We start from the raw sequence: 17,329 nt of genomic DNA on the forward strand, positions 1-17,329 counted from the left end.
CGGTAGACGGTTCTGACTGAAAACTTGTTGTTTGCGTCGCCAAGCAGTGTCCAAGAAATAATGATATTCAGTTGTTAGAGGCTACCACCCCCTTCCAAATTAAAACAAAACATGTACTCCATGCGGTGTCTCGCTTAGCGTGCACACCTGTCAGGGTTTCACTCCGGTTTGTCTAGCTTATCAGCCTTGCAATCCTGGTATCATGCTGCCGCACAGGAAGTAGAACGAAGCGCATGCGCGCAACATTGACATCCATGTTTGGTTTGGATTTGGAGGAGGGTGGTAGCATCTAACAAGTGGATTTAATTGTTTCCTGGATGTAAAAAACGCATTCCTTCTACGAACTACGGATATACTCAGGCTTGGGAAAAGCATTACCAAACAGGCACAAGTACAGCAAATATCTTGCACGCCTCTCCAATGGTATACCCTAAGACAGAATGTTACTGTTAAAATAACTGTACTTTCTGTTATTAACTGTATACATGATGGCGAGCACTGTGGGGTTATGTGTAGGCATAGTACCCATCAGGTTTGATGCATGCCATGGCAGCCATTTTGTGCCGGAGCACACATCCCACATCAATTGTGACAGTGGAGAGAGAGATGACAATAGGGCGACCACCACTGTCCCCCGGGCCCGGGATGCAATCGGCACTTTACACAAGGATCCTTGGACCACAGCCAACCAGCCCGTGCCCTGACACAGCTCTGTTTATCCCTGTCCCTCACTAGTTATGTTGTTGATCCCTGTTCGATGGCCCTAAAGCTATGGAAAGTAGTTTGGCTGCAGTCTGTTTGAGTGTTAAATAATCAACCTTCATCATCTGTATACTGACATCAGGTGAGTCCGGACCATTCAGCACTACCCAACTACAGGCAGGACAGTACAGGCTAACAATTCTAATACCACGTCCACTATTAATGAAAGCTTTAACAGGAGCCCGCCTCGGGCATGGGATTTTAGGTAAGTGTAGAATCACAACACCAAGCTTTGCTGCCAGAAAACAAAAATGATTCCGTTTGGAATGACCTGGTATAATAATGATTGACGTGGAGTCCCTGAGTTCAAGTGGAGGATAGTTTAATTCATGAATAGGAGTAGCAATAGAATCTGACCCACTTCGCAGAGTGCTACATTGTACAGTAAGTACTATTGCAATCTCATTTACTTGTCTAAAGCAAGAGAGACACGTTTGTAACCTGTTCAACAAGTTCTGTTTGAGAAATCTGAGGGAGCTAACGTAGCTAGTAGCTACGTTAACTAACATTACTTTAGGTTAGGTCGTTTTCCTTCTACCAACTTCAAACAAGTTCGTGTGACGGTACACTTCTAATGGTTGATATACGTTACATATTTCAGTGTATCAAAATCGCTAAGCGTAATAACGTGGTTAGTTAAGTAGTTAACTACATTCAATCAATATTGTATTGTACGCCTAGCAGTAGCTCAATGTTCAAGCAATAACATGGACTCGCTAGGAAAGCAGATTGGCAGTTTCGGGTGACTAACGCGTTACGTCGCTTACCTCTCACAATCATCCGGCAAAAAACAACAACTACTTTCTCCACTTTTCTGTCTGCAATGAAAGTCTCCCTGGCGTTATGCAGTCGTCGCGTATTGGCAAAATGAGGTAATTCCGAGAAGAATGTCTAGTTTAGTCAACTGGACCTGTTGCTGACAGCTGGGTCACACGAACAACATGGCTGACAGGCGGGTGTGGGTGGACGGTGCGCGAGAACGGCTCTGTTTGACCTGGACTGGGAGGTGGAGAGACAGCGTCGGGGGCGCGCGCATGGATTTGCCCTAAACGCTGATCTAAGGTCAGTTTCAGCGGTCAGCTATTGTGCGGTTAACACTGGTACTGCAAGAGGGTAAACTGATCCAGAATGTTTATGCCTACGGGCATACCGACCTCCCAAGCCAGCCACACACACACACACACACACACACACACAAGGCTCACTCCTCGAAGTTGCTGTTATTTGATCCATTTTGAATTTCAGTGAATGGGTAACAGAGGATCAGAGCCCCATATGTGGACAGAACATTTCCAATGACGGATTTAGAGCACCACAGTGGAGCTGTCACAATACCCGTCAAACCTAGCGGTCAAACAGGGAAATGGTTCCAATCCTTTTCCCATCATTCATTTTTCCCATAAGGGATTTTAGAAACACTTAAAATAAGTGCTGTGTTTCGTGTAGGCTTACCCTGGCGTGACGTTTTGATAACCATGTAAATTTCTCTTGGACAAGATGACTTTTATCAATATATTCGCCTGTATTTACCCCCCAGAAATGAAATGCTAATTAAATGCTAATGTGGCTATCATAAAGAACTGCACATGCCATGATGATCTGAAAGAGACTGCTGAATCGAGGCAAAGGTAAGAATCGCTGGATTAACTATCTAATGTTACTCCTATTCGAAAATGCTAATAAGCATCAACGTAGACATTGCAAAACTGCAAATCCCTGTAAGCTCCTTCATGTCATCTCTAACTGACACCTTTGCTAACAGGTAGTGTCAATTTAAAACTTCCCCATGATAGTTCACAGAATTGTACATTTAAAGAAATGTAGCCAATTTATTAATTACTACATGTAGCTAACATTAGATAGTTAATCCAGAGGTTCTTACCTTTGCTTCGATTCAGCAGTCTCTTTCAGATCATCATGGCATGTGCAGTTCTTTAATCTAATTAGAATTTCATTTCTGGGGGGTAAATACAGGGGAATATATTGATAAAAGTCACCTTGACCAAGCGAGATTTACACAGTTATCAAAACGTCATGCCAGGGTAAGCCTACACGAAACACAGCCCTTATGTTAAGTGTTTCTAAAATCCCCTATGGGAAAAATGAATGGTGGGAAAACTATTGGAACCATTTCCCTGTTGGATCACTAGGCATATGGGTATTATGACTCATACTGTGGTACTCTATTCCTCTTGTCAGATCAGCTAAAAAGAAGGAATAGGAAACAATTTTAAGAAAACATATTTAATATCAGTGTTTTTCCAGACTCCCATTGTGTTTTTTCATTAAGCTATCATGTCAAATATTGGTAAAATTGGGATTGTGAATGCACCCCAAGCACGACCGAGTCCTCGACACTGACAAACTACAAGACCCGGAATGCATTGCGAGAGGATTGCGATATATGTACATCCGAAATTTATTTACGACTTACCGTATTGTGATTTATTTACATGGCAATACAGAAAATATGTTCAACAAAAAACCACGAAGACATTTTAGGCAAAAGAAAGGAGAATCGAGCGATGAAGCTGAACAGAAGAACGGAGAGGGTGATGACGTAGGTAAAACACAAGTTACCGCTGATAGCATAAATCCCTTCAAGTCGTCGCAGAACAAGTCGGACTCGAGTGGTGCTGAAGACGTAGTGGAAGATCACAGAATTGATCGATCGCGGTTACTAGATCGCCTCACAGCAAAGAGAACAAGGATGGACGAAATCAAATTAACGTGCTCAGCTTCTCTGACGACAAAGGTAGGCTTTTACTTTTTATTTTTATGTAAGCACCATAGACTCACCCAAAGACTAAAAAGGTTAAGTACAGGCAGGCCCAAGACATTTCTAACGTCACTAACTTAAGAAGCCCACTGTACTGTTATGTGGCTTCCCTCCTTGTGCCTTACTTTGTATTTATCTGAAAACACAGGACAGATCGCAGCAATATGTAAAACATCTTCCAGGATTTTGCTTTCACCTGCCCAGTTCCATAGTGCAGGTAGAAGAAAGGACATTAACAAGGAGTGGTGAATCAAATGCATTTCCTTGCCTCCTCAAAACACATTGGAAGAGAAGATAAGAGGGATCTCAGAACTAATCCAAAAATTAATTTTGAGAAGACTAGGGAGGATATGAGGAATCAAGAATACATTTTGAGATTAACTCCTCTCCTTAGCTACATAGTGCACCCGGAAAGTATTCAGACCATTTGACTTTTTCCACGTTTTGTTACGTTACAGCCTTATTCTAAAATTGATTAAATTGTCCCTCCCCTCTCAATCTACACACAATATCCCATAAAGACAAAGCAAAAAAAGGTTTAAACATTTTTGCAAGTCATTTTTATGTATTTTTAAATATCACATTTACATACATATTCAGACCCTTTACTCAGTACTTTGTTGAAGCACCTTTGGCAGCGATTACAGCCCTGAGTCTTATTGAGTATGACGCTACACGCTCAGTACACCTGTATTTGGGTAGTTTCTCCCATTGTTCTCTGCAAATTTCAGGTTGGATGGGAAGCGTTGATGCACAGCTATTTTCAAATCTCTCCAGAGATGTTGGATCAGGTTCACTCACGGGCCTCTCTGTACTTTGCTCTGTTCATCTTTCCCTTGAACCTGACTAGTCTCCCAGTCCCTGCCGCTGAAAAACAGCCCCACAGTATGATGCTGCCACCACCATGCTTCACCGTAGGGATGGTGCCACGTTTCCTCCAGATGTGATGCTTGGCATTCAGGCCAAAGAGTTCAATCTTGGTTTCAAGCGGGCTGTCATGTGCCTTTTACTGAGAAGTGGTTTCCGTCTGGCAACTCTACCATAAAGGCCTGATTGTTGGAATGCTGCAGAGATGGTTGTTCTTCAATCTCCACAGAGGAACTCTGGAGCTCTGTCAGTTCCCATCGGGTTCTTGGTCACCTACCTGACCAAGGCCCTTCTCCCCTGATTGCTCAGTTTGGCTGGGCGGCCAGCTCTAGAAAGGGCCTTGGTGGTTCCAAACTTCTTCCATTTAAGAATGGCCACTGTGTTCTTGGGAACCTTATATGCTGCAGACATGTTTTGGTACCCTTCCCCAGATCTGTGTCTTGACACAATCCTGTCTTGGAGGTCTATGGACAATTCCTTTGACCTCATGGGTTGGTTTTTGATGTGACACGCACTGTCCACTGTGGGACCTTATATAGACCAGTGTGTACCTTTTTTTAAAAAATAATTTCCAATCAATTGAATTTATCACAGGTGGACTCCAAGTTGTAGAAACATCTCAAGGATGATCAATGGAAACAGGATGCACCTGAGCTCAATTTCGAGTGGTCATAGCAAAGAGTCTAAATTCTTACGTAAATACGGTTTTTCAGTTTTTTTTATCTTTTATAAATGTGCAAAAAATGTTAAACCTGTTTTCGCTTTGTCATTATGGGGTATTGTGTGTAGATTGATGAGGGGAAACAATTATTTAATCCATTTTAGAATAAGGCTGTAACGTAACAACATTTGTAAAATTGTAAGGGGTCTGAATACTTTCCAAATGCACTGTACATAGCCAGGAAGGTCTTACATGTGTCAAGATTGGAAAACAAACCCACATTGTATCTCTATATGCGGATGCTATTTTGCTATTGATTTCTAATCCAGAAACCTCTATTCCCATTCTTACTGACTTAATTAAGAGATGTGGCTATTTCTCTGGCCACATAGTACATTTGAATCAATCAGAAGCTATGCCTCTACGGAGCTTGAGTGACAACAACAATTTGAATGACTTCCTGTTCAATTGGACACAAAATGATTTTGTTTATCCTGGGTTAAACATTTCAAATAAACTTCACAACCTGTCTCACGGCAACTTTGCACCTGTACTTCGGGCAGTTAAGGAAGACCTAGGTAGGTAGAGGGACATGCCACTGTAATGGTTGGGTAGAATGAATTTGATTTCAAATGAACATTTTCCCCAGAATGTATCCATCCCAGGCGGTCCCATTTATATATAACGAAAAATACTTTTAATTAACTCAATAAATATCTTTTCAGTCTTTATATGGTACAGAAAATTGACCAAGGTTGACAATTAGTAAACTGAAGCTACCATATAATTTAGGAGGCCTGGCACTACCTAATTTGCTATTTTATAACTTTGCATGTCATGCTTGCATAATTGCAGAATGGCTCAGAGATTAACATTGCTCTAATTGGGTCAGTAATGACCCCTGCTTCACATCTCCATACTCATTATTCAGTGTTATAACTCTTATCGGCTCTTAACCAACCATGCTATTTTGTTTGTTTTTTCGCGTTGTTTGTAACTTGTTTTGTACATAATGTTGCTGCTACCGTCTCTTCTGATTGAAAATAGCTTCTGGATATCAGAACTGGGATTACTCACCTCAAATTGGACGAAGAGTTTTTCATCAATGAGTCGGACGGGAGAGGTATACTACAACAGACACCGACCAGGCCCAAATCCCCATGATTTGCTAGAAAAGGAAGCAGAAGTTTTGCGGAAGAGATCAGGGTGCCTTGTGAGGATCAGGCGACGAGTGGCTAATCTGCCCTTGCCTTCCATCCTGCTAGCTAACGTTCAATCACTGGAAAATAAATGGGACCAACTGAAAGCACGTATATCCTACAAACAGGACATTAATAACTGTAATATCTTATGTTTCACCGAGTCGTGGCTGAACGACGACATTAAGAACATAAACTGGCGAGTTATACACTCTATAGGCAGGACAGAACAGCAGCTTCTGGTAAGACATGGGGCGGGAGCCTATGCATATTTGTAAGCAATAGCTGGTGCACGATATCTAAGGAAGTCTCCAGGTTTTGCCCGCCTGAGGTAGAGTATCTCATGATAAGCTGTAGACCACACTACCCACCTACAGAGTTTTCATCTGTATTTTTCGTAAATGTCTACATACCACCACAGACCGATGCTAGCACTAAAACTGCACTCAATGAGCTGTATTCCACCATAAGCAAACAGGAAAATGCTCATCCAGAGGCAGTGCTCCTAGTGGCCGGGGACTTTAATGCAGGGAAACTTAAATCAGTTTTACCTCATTTCTATCAGCATGTTAAATGTGCTACCAGAGGGGGAAAAACATCTAGACCACCTTTACTCCACACACAGAGACACGTACAAAGCTCTCACTCGCCCTCCATTTGGCAAATCTGACCAGAACTCTATCCTCCTGATTTGATTCCTGCTTACAAGCTAAAATTAAAGCAGGAAGCACCAGTGACTCGGTCTATAAAAAGTGGTCAGATGAAGCAGATGCTAAAATACAGGACTGTTTTGCTAGCACAGACTGGAATATGTTCCGGGATTCTTCCGATGACATTGAGGAGTACACATCAGTCACTGGCTTTATCAATAAGTACATCGAGGACGTAGTCCCCACAGTGACTGTAAGTAAATATCAGAAACCATGGATTACAGGCAACATTCGCACAGAGCTAAAGGATAGAGCTGCCGCTTTCATGGAGCGGGACTCTAACCCGGAAGCTTATAAGTATTTCCGCTATGTCCTCCGACGAACCATCAAACAGGCAACGCGTCAATACAGGACTAAGATTGCATCGTACTACACCGGCTCCGAAGCTCGTCGTATGTGCAGGGCTTGCAAGCTATTAGACTACAAAGGGAAGCACAGCCGAGAGCTGCCCAGTGACACGAGCCTACCAGACGAGCTAAATCACTTCTATGCTCGCTTCGAGACTAGTAACACTGAAACATGCATGAGAGCATCAGTTGTTCCGGACGACTGTGTGATCACGCTCTCCATAGCCGACGTGAGTAAGACCGCTAAACAGGTCAACATACACAAGGCTGCGGGGCCAGACTGATTACCAGGACGTGTGCTCCGGGCATGTGCTGACCAACTGGCAGGTGTCTTCACTGACATTTTCAAAATGTCCCTGATTGAGTCTGTAATACCAACATGTTTCAAGCAGACCACCATAGTCCCTGTGCCCAAGAACACAAAGGCAACCTGCCTAAATGACTACAGACCCATATCACTCACGTACCGAAGCCATGAAGTGCTTTGAAAGACTAGTAATGGCTCACATCAACACCATTATCCCATAAACCCTAGACCCACTCCAATTTGCATACCGCCCAAAAATATCCACAGATGATGCCATCTCTATTGCACTCCACACTTCCCTTTCCCACCTGGACAAAAGGAACACCTATGTGAGAATGCTATTCAGCGTTCAACACCATAGTACCCTCAAAGCTCATCACTAAGCTAAGGAACCTGGGACTAAACACCTCCCTCTGCAACTGGATCCTGGACTTCCTGATGGGCCGCCCCCAGGTGGTGAGGGTGGTAGCAACACATCTGCCACGCTGATCCTCAACACTGGAGCTCCCCAGGGGTACGTGCTCAGTCCCCTCCTGCACTCCCTGTTCACCCACGACTGCATGGCCAGGCACGACTCCAACACCGTCACTAAGTTTGCAGACGACACAACAGTGGTAGGCCTGATCACCGACAACGACGAGACAACCTATAGGGAGGTCAGAGACCTGGCCGGGTGGTGCCAGAATAACAACCAATCCCTCAACGTAACCAAGACTAAGGAGATGATTGTGGACTACAGGAAAAGGAGCACCAAGCACACCCCCATTTTCATTGACGGAGCTGTAGTGGAGCAGGTTGAGAGCGTCAAGTTCCTTGGTGTCCACATCAACAACAAACTAGAATGGTCCAAACACACCAAGACAGTCGTGAAGAGGGCACGACAAAGCCTATTCCCCCTCAGGAAACTAAAAAGATTTGGCATGGGTCCTGAGATCCTCAAAAGGTTCTACAGCTGCAACATCGAGAGCATCCTGACCGGTTGCATCACTGCCTGGTACGGCAATTGCTCGGCCTCTGACCGCAAGGCACTTCAGAGGGTAGTGCGTAGTGCCCAGTACATTACTGGGGCTAAGCTGCCTGCCATCCAGGGCCTCTACACCAGGCGATGTCAGAGGAAGGCCCTAAAAATTGTCAAAGGCCCCAGCCACCCCAGTCATAGACTGTTCTCTCTACTACCGCATGGCAAACGGTACCGGAGTGCCAAGTCTAGGACAAAAAGGCTTCTCAACAGTTTTTACCCCCAAACCACAAGACTCCTGAACAGGTAACCAAATGGTTACCAAATGCTGTCCCCAGTCCACCTGGCCGTGCTGCTGCTCCAGTTTCAACTGTTCTGCCTGTGGATATGGAACCCTGACCTGTTCACCGGACATGCTACCTGTCCCAGACCTGCTGTTTTCAACTCTCTAGATACAGCAGGAGCGGTAGAGATACTCCTAATGATCGGCTATGAAAAGCCAAATGACATTTACTCCTGAGGTGCTGACTTGCTCCACCCTCGACAACTACTGTGATTATTATTATTTGACCATGCTGGTCATTTATGAACATTTGAACATCTTGGCCATGTTCTGTTATAATCTCCACCTGGCACAGGTAGAAGAGGACTGACCACCCCTCATAGCCTGGTTCTTCTCTAGGTTTCTTCCTAGGTTCTGGCCTTTCTAGGGAGTTTTTCCTAGCCACCGTGCTTCTACACCTGCATTGCTTGCTGTTTGGGGTTTTAGGCTGGGTTTCTGTACAGCACTTTGAGATATCATATGATGTAAGAAGGGCTATATAAATACATTTGATTTGATTTGGTTACCCAGACTATTTGCATTGTGTGCACCCCCAACCCCTCTTTTACACTGCAGCTACTCTCTGTTTATCATATATGCATAGTCACTTTAACAATACCTACATGTGCATACTACCTCAATAATCCTGACTAACCGGTGTCTGTATATAGCCTTGCTACTCTTTTTTTCAAATGTCTTTTTACTGTTGTTTTATTTCTTTACTTACATATACACACTCTCCTTTTCTTGCACTATTATTTAGAGCCTGTAAGTAAGCATTTAAGGTCTACCTACACCTGTTGTACTTGGCGCACGTGACAAATAAACTTTGATTTGAGTTCAGTTCACGTAATGGGGTTGACCTTAAAATGAGGGACAGACTTAAATAAATCCCTAGTCACATTATTATTTATTTCGTCTTCAGAAATGTCTTTGTCAAATAAACTCAATAATTAGGGCTTTACAGTAATTATGAAAACCTGGAGAAATGTTGGGGTTAAATGGGTTCAAATCAAGTCCCATCCAACTTCCTAGAAGTTAGAGGGTGCATGGAGGGACATGTAAAAATGCTGAATTCTGGCCCTTTTGCAAGTCTATTTATATAAAAAATCTGTTTTTATTGAATTCTATATTAAGGGGAACTTCATTTAATATAACAGGCTTTTAAAAATGCAATCTTGGTGCACAATTTCTACATTCAATTTCGAAGGGACGCAAAAGGCACTCTCTTCATGGAACGACCCAACTCTTCTTTTCTTCCCATTTGAAGGATGCGAGTTCAAACTGAAGAAATCGTCAGATAAAGCTGTGGTCTTCCAAGCCAGGAGGAAGGAGGCTTCCCCTGCAAAGAGTTCCCGTCCTAATGGCAAGCACAACATTGGCATTTATTGTCTACTACTACAACCACAAATAATCTAGACAAGAGGCACTATAGTCACAGACATAAAAACACAATTTCTTTATGCTCACCTATCTATATTGTTGTAAAAACACATCCCTGTTTAGGATACATGATTGATCTCTCTAACCATGTCTCGGTGTTGACCCCAGCCAGGAGAGATGTGACTGTGGTTGCGTCCCCGAAACAGCAGTCCGGTAGTGATGTGTCCGGAGAAGAGCTGTCCCCAGAGAGCGACTGAGACGCCAAGTCAACCACATCCACTCCTGCCTCCTCCATGTCATCCAGATCATCGAAGTCCTCCACTCAGAAACATAAGCCAGGTCATTCACGCAGATAGCTAGGCTCGCTCTCCAAAGGAAAGGCTGCAATTAATTAAGTAAACAAAATCAAAGAGTAAAAATAATTCCATGCACAGTATTATCAAGAGTGAGTTTGTCTTCACTAGTTTTTTTGCCTCCACACCTGTCAAGATAGGATGGACAAATTAAAGTTTATTTGTCATGTGCGCCGAATACAACAGGTGAAATGCTTACTTACAGGGTCTAACCAATAGTGCAAAAAAGGTATTAGGTGAACAATAGGTAGGTAAAGAAATAAAACAACAGTAAAAAGACAGGCTATATACAGTAGCGAGGCTACATACAGACACGTTAGTCAGGCTGATTGAGGTAGTATGTACATGTAGATATGGTTAAAGTGACTATGCATATATGATGAACAGAGAGTAGCAGTAGCGTAAAAGAGGGGGTGGTGGGTGGGACCCAATGCAGATAGCCCGGTTAGCCAATGTGCAGGAGCACTGGTAGGTTGGCCCATTTGAGGTAGTATGTACATGAATGTATAGTTAAAGTGACTATGCATATATGATATACAGAGAGTAGCTGCAGTGTAAAAGAGGGGTTGGGGGGGGGGAACGCAATGCAAAAAGTCTGGTTAGCCATTTGATTACCTGTTCAGGAGTCTTATGGCTTGGGGGTAAAAACTGTTGAGAAGCCTTTTTGTCTTAGACTTGGCACTCCGGTACCGCTTTCCATGCAATTGCCGTACCAGGCAGTGATGCAACCAGTCACAGGATGCTCTCGATGTTGCAGCTGTAGAACCTTTTGAGGATCTCAGGACCCATGCCAAATCTTTTGTTTCCTGAGGGGGAATAGGCTTTGTCGTGCCCTCTTCACCACTGTCTTGGTGTGTTTGGACCATTCTAGTTTGTTGTTGATGTGGACACCAAGGAACTTGACGCTCTCAACCTGCTCCACTACAGCCCCGTCAATGAGAATGGGGGCGTGCTCAGTCCTACTTTTCCTGTAGTCCACAATCATCTCCTTAGTCTTGGTTACGTTGAGGGAGAGGTTGTTGTCCTGGCACCACACGGCCAGGTCTCTGACCTCCTCCCTATAGGCTGTCTCGTTGTTGTCGCTGATCAGGCCTACCACTGTTGTGTCATCTGCAAATGTAATTTTTTATTTGTCTGTTATTTTACCAAATGTGAACACATTCTCATTTGCAGCAACGACCTGGGGAATGGTTACAGGGGAGAGGAGAGGGATGAATGATCCAATTGTAAACTGGGGATTATTAGATGACCGTGATGGTTTGAGGGCCAGATTGGGAATATAGCCAGGACACCGGGGTTAACACCCCTACTCTTACGATAAGTGCCAGAGGATCTTTAATGACCTCAGAGTCAGGACACCCGTTTAACGTCCCATCCGAAAGATGGGACCCTACACAGGGCAGTGTCCCCAATCACTGCCCTGGGGCATTGGGATATTTTTTTAGACCAGAGGAAAGAGTGCCTCCTACTGGCCCTCCAACACCACTTCCAGCAGCATCTGGTCTTCCATCCAGGAACTGACCAGGACCAACCCTGCTTAGCTTCAGAAGCAAGCCAGCAGTGGTATGCAGGGTGGTATGCTGCTGGCAAATGATGGTGTTGGCGTCATGCCTGGCCATACAGTCATGGGTGAACAGGGAGTACAGGAGGGGACTGAGCACACACCCCTGGGGAGCTCCAGTGTTGAGGATAAGCGTGGCAGCTGTGTTGCAGCTGTGTTGCTACCTACCTTCACCCCCTGGGGGCGGCCCGTCAGGAAGTCCAGGATCCAGTTGCAGAGGGATGTGTTTAGTCCCGGGATCCTAAACTTAGTGATTAGCTTTGAGGGTACTATGGTGTTGAACGCTGAGCTGTAGTCAATGAATAGCATTCTCACATAAGTGTTCCTTTTGTCCAGGTGGGAAATGGCAGTGTGGAGTGCAATAGAGATTGCATCATCTGTGGATCTGTTTGGGCAGTATGCAAATTGGAGTGGGTCTAGGGTATCTGGGATAATGGTGTTGATGTGAGCCATTACCAATCTTTCATAGCTCTGGTTACAGACGTGAGTGCTACAGGTCTGTATTCATTTAGGCAGGTTTCCTTTGTGTTCTTGGGCACAGGGACTATGGTGGTCTGCTTGAAACATGTTGTTATTACAGACTCAATCAGGGACATTTTGAAAATGTCAGTGAAGACACCTGCCAGTTGGTCAGCACATGTCCGGAGCACACGTCCTGGTAATCTGTCTGGCCCCACAGCCTTGTGTATGTTGACCTGTTTAGCGGTCTTACTCACGTCGGCTATGGAGAGCGTGATCACACAGTCGTCCGGAACAGCTGATGCTCTCGTGCATGCCTCAGTGTTGCTTGCCTCGACGCGAGCATAGAAGTGATTTAGCTCATCTAGTAGGCTCGTGTCACTGGGCAGCTCGCGGCTGTGCTTCCCTTTGTAGTCTGTAAATGTTTGCAAGCCCTGCCACATAAGACGAGCGTCGGAGCCGGTGTAGTATGATTCAATCTTAGCCCTGTATTGATGCTTTGCCTGTTTGATTGATCGTCGGAGGGCATAGCGGGATTTTTTGTAATCTCAGGTCCAGGTCCACCCCTGGTCAACACAGATAAGCAGTGTTCTGAATGATATGCCTTGTTGTTGTGTGTAGTGGTGATCCCGGACACGAGGAGGATCCAGGCAGCCAGGAGGCAGCGTCAGAAGGCCAGAGCCCAGAAGGACTACATCTCCCTGGGCAGAGACTGGGAGAGCTCCCCCCCAGACCACTAGGACCTGGAGGAACGCAGTGATGAAGAAGATGATGATGATGATAAGCCAGATGACCATGAGCGAAGGATCAAGTTTGCCCCACGGTCCAAAACCATCAGGGAGAGGATAGCAGAGAAAATGGGTAACAGAGGAGGGTTGAACAGGAGGAGAGAATGCTCTATTGATTTGTTGTCTTGGATGACCGTTTAAGCTTTTTAAAAACGTTGCACTAAACATTAGGCTAATGCATGGATAATAAACAGACAATCTATAATCAAACCCCAGGATGTTATATGCGTCGGTTATAGAAAGTGGCGTGAGAGTTGTAGCTGAACTAATACTGAGAATATCAAACATTAGGAATAGAGGTCGACCGATTAATCGGAATGGCCGATTAATTAGGGCCGATTTCAAGTTTTCATAACAATCGGAAATCTGTATTTTGGGCCGCTGATTTAAAAAAAAAATAAATAATAATAATATATATTTTTTTAATACCTTTTATTTAACTGGGCAAGTCAATTAAGAACACATTCTTATTTTCAATGACGGCCTAGGAACGGTGGGTTAACTGCCTTGTTCAGGGGCAGAACGACAGATTTTCACATTGTCAGCTCGGGGGATCTAGCGTGTTCTGCGTTGCATATAATCTGACTGAGCATACAAGTATCTGAGCGGTGGTAGGCAGAAGCAGGTGCGTAAACATTCATTCAAACAACACTTTTGTGCGTTTTGCCAGCAGCTCTTCGTTGTGCGTCAAACATTGCTCTGTTTATGACTTCAAGCCTATCAACTCCCAAGATGAGGCTGGTGTAACCTCTAATTAGGAACACCTTCCTAATATTCATCAGGGCATGGACTCTACAAGATGTCAAGCATTCCACTGGGATGCTGGTCCATGTTGACTCCAATGCTTCCCACAGTTGTGTCAAGTTGGCTGGATGTCCTTTGGGTGGTGGACCATTCTTGATTCACACTGGAAACTGTTGAGTGTGAAAGACCCAGCAGCATTGCAGTTCTTGATGCAAACCGGTGTGCCTGGCACCTACTACCCAAACCCCGTTCAAAGGCAGTTAAATATTATTTCTTGCCCATTCACCCTCTGAATGGCACACATACACAATCCACGTCTCAATTGTGTCAAACCTTAAAATCCTTCTTTAACCCGTCTCCTCCCCTTCATCTGCACTGATTTTGAAGTGGGTTTAACAAATGGAATCCATAAGGGATCCTAGCTTTCACCTGGGTCAGTCTGTCATGGAAAGAGCAGGTGTTCATAATGTTTTGTATACTCAGTGTTTATCACACCTCCTTTGACTGGGTGCTGAAACCAGTTGTCGTTATGCACTTTGTTTTTTAGTCCTTGTTGTGGTGGTACAGGAGGAAGTGAATGTCTTTCTCTCTGTAATTCTGTATATGGCTCTGTCGCTCACTCCGTGCTTGTTAATACTGGAGGGAGTGATGGTGATGACAGTGGCTCTGATGACCAGGAGAGAGAGGAGAATAACCTGTGGGAGGAGCAACAGATTGGGAAGCGAGTCAAGCGACACCCTGGGGAAACAGGTAAGATATTCACCCCTCTACTTTCTAAGTCGCACACAAACACACTTACTTTCTCTCTCTCACTCTGTCACTTCACCGTCTGTCCGTCCGTCCGACCGTGATGAAATCTTCATTCCTCACGACCCTAAGAAGTGAGTGACTCCACCAGTTATCTCAACACTTAGAGGATCTGTGATTTATTTAAGTAGTTACTGGAATTCATGTGTCATACCAAGCTTGTCATGCCGTAGCTTACAGTACTTTACCATGCCGCCCTGGTGTTCTGGCGGGTTTTTAGATGACAAATCTTCTCCACAGAGGCGGTTCAGAGACCAGCCGTTCTGGACAGCCGCGAAGGTACGTAAAACAACACTCAGTTTAAAGGTCTTGTTCCACGATGCGTTTTCTAAGAGAGGGTTTATAGTGCACTGTGGTGACTGACCATGTGGCTAGTTAGCCCGTTATAACATCTACCAGTAAAGCCCAGTCAAGAGATGGAGGGCTTTCGTCACAGCTCCTTGCGTGTTGCCTTGTGCAGCTAATTCCACTGCCTTGACTGCGTGGTCTCTCTTGCCATTTCTGTGACATCCGATGCTTTAGTGGTGTTTCCATCGTGCGTGTCAGCTCTTAGGTAACGTGGGCCGGTGGGGTGGTTTGATACCTGAACACGCTCTAAAGGAACTTGATGTTGGACAAACTCCTGAACTGCTACCTGAATGATGACACTACTCAACGAGACCCCATCTCAGGACTCTGTCCATAAATGCAAAAAGGTGTGTAGGTGAATTGCGTGTGTCTAATGTTGATGTGTTGTCTACGGAGGCTTCAAGGTGTTTCCTAGGGGAGTAATTGCTCTGCCGTCTTCGAGACGGCTCAAGTTTAGTGGTGTCATTTTCAGTTTTTTCTCAAATTGAACTGAGATGTATTGCTCTCTCTCGTCTCTCTCCATCTGTTTCGCTGAGCAGGTCGCGGCGTGTTTTCCTCAGTCCTGGTTTAAAGACGTGAGCTCCTGTCCCTCTCAGCTGAAGTCCTTCAGTGACCATCTCCTCCAGACAGCCCATTCAGTATACAAACAACAGCCTGACCACCCCAACACACGGTAACATTGCCTGCCTACCTACCTCAAATATATACTTTTATGATATAGGCAGAATCATGTGATCTGGTCAGGGTAGTGTTTTGATAATGTATGTAAGGTGGTTTCTATTTCCTGTAGGCCCGTGTTGAGCGACGTGCTAACTTTTCTGGGAAGCATCAAGGCCTGGGACAAGGTATTGACGATATCAGACAAATACCATTACAAAGACCTGGTGTCCTAGTGTGTCCTACTGTGTCAACCATACATCATGTAATATTTGTTGTAATTTTGTACATTACACAACTGTATTTGTACTTATTTTTATATGTATATAAATAAATGTAGATGTTTGGTCCAGTTCCCCTCCAAACTGTTTTTGTTTCTGTTTTACCTCTTTCAGAAAAGGTCTGTGCTTGTAACTTCATCCCCAGGGCTGAGTATGCATCCATCCTTCAAAAAATGTTGTTGAATAAGTCTTAGTGTGTACATGAGGAGAAAACAACTTATTTTACAGTATGTAGTTGTAGTGGAGTTTTTTTATTGACGTGTGCACATTGTATCACGGGTGGCCGGCAGATGGCGCTATTTTTCCTTTTAGGTCATTTGTCTGCGTCCAACTGGAATCTATGCAGCCGGCTATACACTCGTATCTCCCCCAGCGCCCGGCTCGTACATAAAACATCCTACATTCAGGGTGCAAGGGCATCCATTTCCTCAATTTCAATCAAATTTCAATTAAATGTATTTCTAAAGCCCTTCTTACATCAGCTGATGTCACAAAGTGCTGTACAGAAACACAGCCTAAAACCCCAAACAGCAAGCAATGCAGGTGTAGAAGCACGTTGGCTAGGAAAAACTCCTAGAGAGGAAGGAGGAAACCTAGTGAGGAACCAGGCTATGAGGGGTGGCCAGTCCTCTTCTGGCTGGGCCGGGTGTAGATTATAACAGAACATGGCCAAGATGTTCAAAGATGACAAACGGGGTCAAATAATAATAATTACAGTGGTTACAGTGGAGTAAATGTCAATTGGCTTTACATAGCCGATCATTCAGAGTATCTCTACCGCTCCTGCTGAGTGTTGAAAACAGCAGGTCTGGGACAAGATGGCACGTCCGGTGAACAGGTCAGGGTTCCATAGTTACAGGCAGAACAGTTGAAACTGGAGTAGCAGCACGGCCAGGTGGACTGGGGCCAGGAAGGAGTCATCATGCCAGGCAGTCATGAGGCATGGTCCGAGGGCTCAGGTCCTCCGAGAGAGAGAGAGGGGGGAAAAAAGAGAATTAGAGAGAGCATACTTAAATTCATACAGGACACCGGATAA

At 44.6% G+C, this 17,329-nt stretch overlaps 1 protein-coding gene and 1 pseudogene across 2 annotated transcripts in view; one reads left to right on the plus strand and one right to left on the minus strand.

The window, feature by feature from the left end:
* Positions 1-1,726, minus strand: part of LOC139374958 (intersectin-2-like) — a 35,156-nt gene extending 33,430 nt beyond the window's left edge. For both annotated transcript variants that reach the window (XM_071116240.1, XM_071116239.1), the window contains exon 1: positions 1,530-1,726. The gene's annotated coding sequence lies outside the window, so the exon portion shown is untranslated. The remainder of the gene's footprint in view (positions 1-1,529) is intronic.
* A 5,517-nt stretch (positions 1,727-7,243) lies between these two features.
* On the plus strand, positions 7,244-16,377 carry LOC139374442 (uncharacterized; annotated as a pseudogene).
* Positions 16,378-17,329: the final 952 nt, after the last annotated feature.

The sequence above is a fragment of the Oncorhynchus clarkii genome, chromosome 19 (genome assembly GCF_045791955.1).
Source record: "Oncorhynchus clarkii lewisi isolate Uvic-CL-2024 chromosome 19, UVic_Ocla_1.0, whole genome shotgun sequence".
Taxonomy (NCBI): domain Eukaryota; kingdom Metazoa; phylum Chordata; class Actinopteri; order Salmoniformes; family Salmonidae; genus Oncorhynchus; species Oncorhynchus clarkii.